This window comes from Schistocerca americana, unplaced genomic scaffold, assembly GCF_021461395.2.
Source record: "Schistocerca americana isolate TAMUIC-IGC-003095 unplaced genomic scaffold, iqSchAmer2.1 HiC_scaffold_795, whole genome shotgun sequence".
NCBI lineage: Eukaryota > Metazoa > Arthropoda > Insecta > Orthoptera > Acrididae > Schistocerca > Schistocerca americana.
Window position 1 is genome coordinate 35,001 of NW_025726561.1, and position 7,500 is coordinate 42,500.

The window sequence follows — 7,500 nt, forward strand, 5'->3', positions numbered from 1 at the left end:
CACTCCGATCCGAGTCGTTTGCTCGCGGCTTCAGCATATCAAGCAAGCCGGAGATCTCACCCATTTAAAGTTTGAGAATAGGTTGAGGTCGTTTCGGCCCCAAGGCCTCTAATCATTCGCTTTACCGGATGAGACTCGTACGAGCACCAGCTATCCTGAGGGAAACTTCGGAGGGAACCAGCTACTAGATGGTTCGATTAGTCTTTCGCCCCTATACCCAGCTCCGACGATCGATTTGCACGTCAGAATCGCTACGGACCTCCATCAGGGTTTCCCCTGACTTCGTCCTGGCCAGGCATAGTTCACCATCTTTCGGGTCCCAACGTGTACGCTCTAGGTGCGCCTCACCTCGCAATGAGGACGAGACGCCCCGGGAGTGCGGAGGCCGCCGCCCCGTGAAGGGCGGGGAAGCCCCATCCTCCCTCGGCCCGCGCAAGGCGAGACCTTCACTTTCATTACGCCTTTAGGTTTCGTACAGCCCAATGACTCGCGCACATGTTAGACTCCTTGGTCCGTGTTTCAAGACGGGTCGTGAAATTGTCCAAAGCTGAAGCGCCGCTGACGGGAGCGATTATTCCGCCCGAGAGCATCCCGAGCCAACAGCGGCGCGGGTCCGGGGCCGGGCCAGGTAGGTCCGTCATCCGGGAAGAACCGCGCGCGCTTGCCGGGAGCCCGAGCGCCCAAAGGGGCGAATCGACTCCTCCAGATATACCGCCGGGCAGCCAGCCAGGACACCGGGGCTCTGCCCAACAGACGCGAACCGAGGCCCGCGGAAGGACAGGCTGCGCACCCGGGCCGTAGGCCGGCACCCAGCGGGTCGCGACGTCCTACTAGGGGAGAAGTGCGGCCCACCGCACACCGGAACGGCCCCACCCCGCGGCGAGTGGAAAGGCAACCGGACACGACCCCGCCGCGGATTGCTCCGCGCGGGCGGCCGGCCCCATCTGCCGAGGGCGGAGGCCTGTGGGGAAAAAAAAAAATGAGAGAGATCGTTCGACCTTTCGGACTTCTCACGTTTACCCCAGAACGGTTTCACGTACTTTTGAACTCTCTCTTCAAGTTCTTTTCAACTTTCCCTCACGGTACTTGTTCGCTATCGGTCTCGTGGTCATATTTAGTCTCAGATGGAGTTTACCACCCACTTGGAGCTGCACTCTCAAGCAACCCGACTCGAAGGAGAGGTCCCGCCGACGCTCGCACCGGCCGCTACGGGCCTGGCACCCTCTACGGGCCGTGGCCTCATTCAAGTTGGACTTGGGCTCGGCGCGAGGCGTCGGGGTAGTGGACCCTCCCAAACACCACATGCCACGACAGGCGGCAGCCTGCGGGGTTCGGTGCTGGACTCTTCCCTGTTCGCTCGCCGCTACTGGGGGAATCCTTGTTAGTTTCTTTTCCTCCGCTTAGTAATATGCTTAAATTCAGCGGGTAGTCTCGCCTGCTCTGAGGTCGTTGTACGAGGTGTCGCACGCCACACCGCCAGCCGGCTGTGCACGCTACCGAGTAAGTACCGGTATGCGAACCGCCAGGCGACGGGCGCGCATCGCACGTTTCAGGAGGCGCGGCCGGCCCCACAGGCGGCCGCGACGCTCCCAGGTCTGCGAAGCGGGGCAAACGCCGCGCGCTTCAGTATACGTAGCCGACCCTCAGCCAGACGTGGCCCGGGAACGGAATCCATGGACCGCAATGTGCGTTCGAAACGTCGATGTTCATGTGTCCTGCAGTTCACATGTCGACGCGCAATTTGCTGCGTTCTTCATCGACCCACGAGCCGAGTGATCCACCGTCCTGGGTGATCTTTTCTTAGTTTCCACTGTCTCTTTCAAGACAGTTGCATAGGCGGGACGTAGGCGTGTGGCGGCCCCTGTTCAAGCGTTCTGTGTCCAACGGCCTCACGGCCGATGGGCGTCGTACGGCTCCACACCGGAGCGGACAGGCAGTCGGGCGAAAGTCATTCAAAACCGGCGCCAGGCGCCAGGTGCCGCAGGCCAGCCGCTCCAGCGCTTCAGCGCTCGTACCACACAACATTGGCGTTAGTTTTGAGAAGCACGCGTGGTTCCGCACGCGGCGCACGGCTACTGCGAGCCGTACAGGTAGCGTGTTGCGCGACACGACACGCACATCGAACGACATGCAGTCTAGTCGGTAATGATCCTTCCGCAGGTTCACCTACGGAAACCTTGTTACGACTTTTACTTCCTCTAAATGATCAAGTTTGGTCATCTTTCCGGTAGCATCGGCAACGACAGAGTCAATGCCGCGTACCAGTCCGAAGACCTCACTAAATCATTCAATCGGTAGTAGCGACGGGCGGTGTGTACAAAGGGCAGGGACGTAATCAACGCGAGCTTATGACTCGCGCTTACTGGGAATTCCTCGTTCATGGGGAACAATTGCAAGCCCCAATCCCTAGCACGAAGGAGGTTCAGCGGGTTACCCCGACCTTTCGGCCTAGGAAGACACGCTGATTCCTTCAGTGTAGCGCGCGTGCGGCCCAGAACATCTAAGGGCATCACAGACCTGTTATTGCTCAATCTCGTGCGGCTAGAAGCCGCCTGTCCCTCTAAGAAGAAAAGTAATCGCTGACAGCACGAAGGATGTCACGCGACTAGTTAGCAGGCTAGAGTCTCGTTCGTTATCGGAATTAACCAGACAAATCGCTCCACCAACTAAGAACGGCCATGCACCACCACCCACCGAATCAAGAAAGAGCTATCAATCTGTCAATCCTTCCGGTGTCCGGGCCTGGTGAGGTTTCCCGTGTTGAGTCAAATTAAGCCGCAGGCTCCACTCCTGGTGGTGCCCTTCCGTCAATTCCTTTAAGTTTCAGCTTTGCAACCATACTTCCCCCGGAACCCAAAAGCTTTGGTTTCCCGGAGGCTGCCCGCCGAGTCATCGGAGGAACTGCGGCGGATCGCTGGCTGGCATCGTTTATGGTTAGAACTAGGGCGGTATCTGATCGCCTTCGAACCTCTAACTTTCGTTCTTGATTAATGAAAACATACTTGGCAAATGCTTTCGCTTCTGTTCGTCTTGCGACGATCCAAGAATTTCACCTCTAACGTCGCAATACGAATGCCCCCGCCTGTCCCTATTAATCATTACCTCGGGTTCCGAAAACCAACAAAATAGAACCGAGGTCCTATTCCATTATTCCATGCACACAGTATTCAGGCGGGCTTGCCTGCTTTAAGCACTCTAATTTGTTCAAAGTAAACGTGCCGGCCCACCGAGACACTCACTCAAGAGCACCCTGGTAGGATTGCAACGGGGTCCGCCTCGGGACGCACGAGCACGCACGAGGCGCGTCGCACGCCTTCGGCTCGCCCCACCGGCAGGACGTCCCACGATACATGCCAGTTAAACACCGACGGGCGGTGAACCAACAGCGTGGGACACAAATCCAACTACGAGCTTTTTAACCGCAACAACTTTAATATACGCTATTGGAGCTGGAATTACCGCGGCTGCTGGCACCAGACTTGCCCTCCAATAGATACTCGTTAAAGAATTTAAAGTGTACTCATTCCGATTACGGGGCCTCGGATGAGTCCCGTATCGTTATTTTTCGTCACTACCTCCCCGTGCCGGGAGTGGGTAATTTGCGCGCCTGCTGCCTTCCTTGGATGTGGTAGCCGTTTCTCAGGCTCCCTCTCCGGAATCGAACCCTGATTCCCCGTTACCCGTTACAACCATGGTAGGCGCAGAACCTACCATCGACAGTTGATAAGGCAGACATTTGAAAGATGCGTCGCCGGTACGAGGACCGTGCGATCAGCCCAAAGTTATTCAGAGTCACCAAGGCAAACGGACCGGACGAGCCGACCGATTGGTTTTGATCTAATAAAAGCGTCCCTTCCATCTCTGGTCGGGACTCTGTTTGCATGTATTAGCTCTAGAATTACCACAGTTATCCAAGTAACGTGGGTACGATCTAAGGAACCATAACTGATTTAATGAGCCATTCGCGGTTTCACCTTAATGCGGCTTGTACTGAGACATGCATGGCTTAATCTTTGAGACAAGCATATGACTACTGGCAGGATCAACCAGGGAGCTGCGTCAACTAGAGCTGAGCAGCCGGCCGCCCGGGAGTGTGTCCCGGGGGCCCGCGCGAACACGCAAGCGTCCGCTCAATTATTCTGCAAACAGGAGGAGGCTGAGCTCCCCTGCACAATACACCTCGAAACCCTCTCAGGTCCCGGCGGCGCGCAGCGCCGTCCTAAGTACTTGGTCGGGTTCGAGAGAGGCGCAATCGCCCGGAGTTTGGCGAGTAGACGCTTTAGGTGCGACCACCCGTGCTCCCAACTGAGCTTGCCGCTGCCGACAGAGGCCCGGGAGCGTGCTGTCGTGGCATTGCCGGCGGGAGACAACACGCGCCACCTACGGTGACCGGCAGCTCCAACGCCAGCGCCACAGAAGGACAAAAGCCCCACTTGGGTGCCGAAGCGAACTCTCCCAGCACAGCGCACGCGCCAACACGTCCGCACAGCTGCGATACAAACCACCTGCGAGAACCGCAGAGGCGACCGAGCAGCAGACGGCGTCGCGGCGCCGAGCGCCGGGCGGCGGCGCATCCTCAGCGCACACAGTCCTCAATCGGACCAGCACACTGCAGATGTCCACCGCGCTTCGCACCGGGCCCGCGAGGACCTACTTTGGCCGCACGGCGCCGCGTGCAGGGTGCGCCGGCGCGCAGCTGCGCCGCCTGCCGCCTCCGTCGGCCGGCGCGCCTGCCACTGGCCGCCCCCACCAGCCGGCTGTAGCGCGTGCGCCCACGCACCGCGCGGCCAGCACGCCGGGAGGCCCCCCCTCACCGGCCGGGGACGGTCCCACCCAGCCACCGCCGCGTATCGCTTCACACCCAGATGCCATTCACGTTCGTGGGCATGGTGGGTATCGCTGGAACAACCGGTTGGTAGCTCAACCGATCGTCGCCATCACTGATTCACCTCTAGCGAGAACAACCGCACCACAACGGTTTACCAGTTGTTCATTTGCATAACGTCACCAGCAAACGTAGGCGTCCATCGCCATTTGCAAATTCAACGATTGTTGCATGCCTGTGTCAGGTGTCACGACACACTATGTCTGCCCACATACACGCAACAACATGTGCACGCTTCGCGAACACGTGGAAGGTGGCCCCCGTACGTATGCGATGTCCATTGCGCGAACGACTGTCAACCGGCCTCTGTCGCATGTCGCAGATGTGGAACGCAGTGCACCATGCTATCACGGTGTGTGAGAAGAGACGACTACGTCTGACAACACGCGCCACTACATCAACAGACGGCTCATGCTGATCGCCATCCAGGGCATACCACACTGCAATCCAGCTCTTATAGGGAGACGACACGTAGCTGAGTGCACAACATTTGGACCGCATGGTTCGCCGTTGTTGGCGCAGTCGTTGTACGGTCACATGTACCACGATGTATCATTCAGTACATGAGGACCAATGTGCAGTACAGTGTGTGATTTGGACGTACAACATCAGCGGACAGTTGACACAGGCCGTACCACAGCGTAGGCTAAGTGCTTCGCACATGCGAATGCCAATGAACAACTGCAAATGCCAATGAACAACTGCAAAGGGCATTGAGCATGTACGTCCTGCTGCCATCCACATTACAGTGTATAGCTGCAAGGTGTTTAACATGAAGCGATACACTGGGGACCGGGCAGTGCGAGTAGCAAACTATATTGCGGGGGTTGCAGTTAGGCAACACTACACTAATTTAACGCGTCGTATGACAATTACAGAGCAGGTTAAGGCCCAACGTGTGTTGGGTTAAGGCCCAACGTGTGTTGGGTTAAGGCCCAACGTGTGTTGGGTTAAGGCCCAACGTGTGTTGGGTTAAGGCCCAACGTGTGTTGGGTTAAGGCCCAACGTGTGTTGGGTTAAGGCCCAACGTGTGTTGGGTTAAGGCCCAACGTGTGTTGGGTTAAGGCCCAACGTGTGTTGGGTTAAGGCCCAACGTGTGTTGGGTTAAGGCCCAACGTGTGTTGGGTTAAGGCCCAACGTGTGTTGGGTTAAGGCCCAACGTGTGTTGGGTTAAGGCCCAACGTGTGTTGGGTTAAGGCCCAACGTGTGTTGGGTTACGTTAAGGGGCAATGTGGGTTACGTTAAGGGGCAATGTGGGTTACGTTAAGGGGCAATGTGGGTTACGTTACGGCGCAATATAGGTTACGTTACGGCGCAATATAGGTTACGTTAAGGCGCAATATCGGTTACGTTAAGGCGCAATACAGGTTACGTTAAGGCGCAATACAGGTTACGTTAAGGCGCAATACAGGTTACGTTAAGGCGCAATACAGGTTACGTTAAGGCGCAATACAGGTTACGTTAAGGCGCAATGCAGGTTACGTTAAGGCGCAATACAGGTTACGTTAAGGCGCAATACAGGTTACGTTAAGGCGCAATACAGGTTACGTTAAGGCGCAATACAGGTTACGTTAAGGCGCAATACAGGTTACGTTAAGGCGCAATACAGGTTACGTTAAGGCGCAATACAGGTTACGTTAAGGCGCAATACAGGTTACGTTAAGGCGCAATACAGGTTACGTTAAGGCGCAATACAGGTTACGTTAAGGCGCAATACAGGTTACGTTAAGGCGCAATACAGGTTACGTTAAGGCGCAATACAGGTTACGTTAAGGCGCAATACAGGTTACGTTAAGGCGCAATACAGGTTACGTTAAGGCGCAATACAGGTTACGTTAAGGCGCAATACAGGTTACGTTAAGGCGCAATACAGGTTACGTTAAGGCGCAATACAGGTTACGTTAAGGCGCAATACAGGTTACGTTAAGGCGCAATACAGGTTAGGTTAAGGCGCAATACAGGTTAGGTTAAGGCGCAATACAGGTTAGGTTAAGGTACGACATAGGTTAGGTTAAGGTACGACATAGGTTAGGTTAAGGTACGACATAGGTTAGGTTAAGGTACGACATAGGTTAGGTTAAGGTACGACATAGGTTAGGTTAAGGTACGACATAGGTTAGGTTAAGGTACGACATAGGTTAGGTTAAGGTACGACATAGGTTAGGTTAAGGTGCGACATAGGTTAGGTTAAGGTGCGACATAGGTTAGGTTAAGGTACGACATAGGTTAGGTTAAGGTACGACATAGGTTAGGTTAAGGTACGACATAGGTTAGGTTAAGGTACGACATAGGTTAGGTTAAGGTACGACATAGGTTAGGTTAAGGTACGACATAGGTTAGGTTAAGGTACGACATAGGTTAGGTTAAGGTACGACATAGGTTAGGTTAAGGTACGACATAGGTTAGGTTAAGGTACGACATAGGTTAGGTTAAGGTACGACATAGGTTAGGTTAAGGTACGACATAGGTTAGGTTAAGGTACGACATAGGTTAGGTTAAGGTACGACATAGGTTAGGTTAAGGTACGACATAGGTTAGGTTAAGGTACGACATAGGTTAGGTTAAGGTACGACATAGGTTAGGTTAAGGTACGACATAGGTTAGGTTAAGGTACG

General features: G+C 55.1%; 2 non-coding genes and 1 pseudogene across 2 annotated transcripts; all 3 read right to left on the minus strand.

Moving 5' to 3' along the window:
* LOC124591034 overlaps positions 1 to 1,449 on the minus strand; it is a 4,787-nt pseudogene extending 3,338 nt beyond the window's left edge.
* A 188-nt stretch (positions 1,450 to 1,637) lies between these two features.
* LOC124591036 lies at positions 1,638 to 1,792 on the minus strand. The gene has a single exon (XR_006976894.1). It is a non-coding gene; the product is annotated as a 5.8S ribosomal RNA (ribosomal RNA).
* A 351-nt stretch (positions 1,793 to 2,143) lies between these two features.
* LOC124591028 lies at positions 2,144 to 4,053 on the minus strand. Its single transcript, XR_006976889.1, has one exon. It is a non-coding gene; the product is annotated as a small subunit ribosomal RNA (ribosomal RNA).
* Between the last annotated feature and the right edge of the window lie 3,447 nt (positions 4,054 to 7,500).